The sequence below is a fragment of the Malurus melanocephalus genome, unplaced genomic scaffold (assembly GCF_030028575.1).
Source record: "Malurus melanocephalus ecotype Western Australia unplaced genomic scaffold, MMel_1.1 scaffold_114, whole genome shotgun sequence".
NCBI lineage: Eukaryota > Metazoa > Chordata > Aves > Passeriformes > Maluridae > Malurus > Malurus melanocephalus.
The window spans coordinates 2068562-2069923 of NW_026623346.1; positions in this window are offsets into that span (position 1 = coordinate 2068562).

Sequence of the window (1362 nt, forward strand, 5' to 3'; positions counted from 1 at the left end):
TTTTTTTTTCCCAAATTCCAAGCACAGACCAGAAAACAAATGTGAAACTGAACCTTATTAATGCAACACCAGCACCATCTATTGGTGTCTACTCCTTGCACTGCAAGAAAACAAACCCAAAACCTAAACAAGTGTATTTCAATAACTTCTTGGATGAAATATAGCATTTCCCCTATTTTTCCCCTATCCCACCATATCTCTGAACACAGTTAATATATACAGGAGAGGACTGGGGAACAGCAGAACTCAATACCTCTAGAATAAATGAAGTGGGGGTTTAATTTTTTTTTTTTTACCTAATACTAAATCCCTCAGGAACATACATTTACAAGAAAAATTGAAAAGAACTGGCAATGATGCCTTTCCAGGAAGACTGATGAAAAAAACTTGGGTAAGGATCCAGTGGTGAGATACTTGGTGTTTATTTTTTATTTTTCTCCCCAAACTTTGAAGTTCTGCTCAGAATTGCCTATTTTTAGTTAATTTCTAAGCATTTTCAACTAAGAATTTTGAAATCCTGAAAGGCGGGGTTTCGACTTGAAACATTATTTAAAATCAAAGAAAACAAAATATAATGACACTGCCACTTGTGATTACCTGTTTGTTAACAGCTATAAAAGAACTTACTTCTCTCCTGCTGATGTCCTTTCAGACCCAGATCTTGTAAGATGTAAGGGATGACAGCAAATGCATGATCTTCAGTGCAGAGTATAACTGCCAGCTGAGAAACAAGCAAATGGCTATTCTCAGATCATGACAGACCTGGAAGTAAAAATGGTTGCTGTTACAAATTTTGTGGCGCATGCAGTGAGAAATTATAATGTGTAGGTGAAAGCAGGATCCTACTTACAGCACAACCAAAACAGAACCATCCCATTTCATAGCTACAACGTTGTCCTTATAAGTTCCACAGTAGTATTTTTGTCATCTAAATTTGGGACAGAAGGCTGGTTTGGGCTACAGTGTGATTAAGTGTGTACTTGCCAACAAGTTACTTTTGTTTGTATTGATCTTCACTTCATTTACTGCCAAAACCCCACTTAGAGTACCTTTTCTGCCCTCCTTTCCCCTTCACTGGTAGAAAACACTTCTCTCAAGGCTGAAAGAACCTTGCCCTGAACCAGAAAGGGCTAAAACCAGCCAGCTGGTGCCGGATGGCACAGTTCTGACCTGACTGGAGTCCAGGAAGTGCAACGCGTGTTTGGAAGGACCAAGAGCACCACCTGCCTCGCCTGTAAGGAGAAGCAAAACTCTGGCTGCAATAAATAGCAACCAAAGAAAAGAAAGATTTGGGGGCTTTTTGGGTTGTTGGTTTTTTTTGTTTGTTTGTTTGTTTGTTTTGGTTTTGGTTTTTTTTGTTTG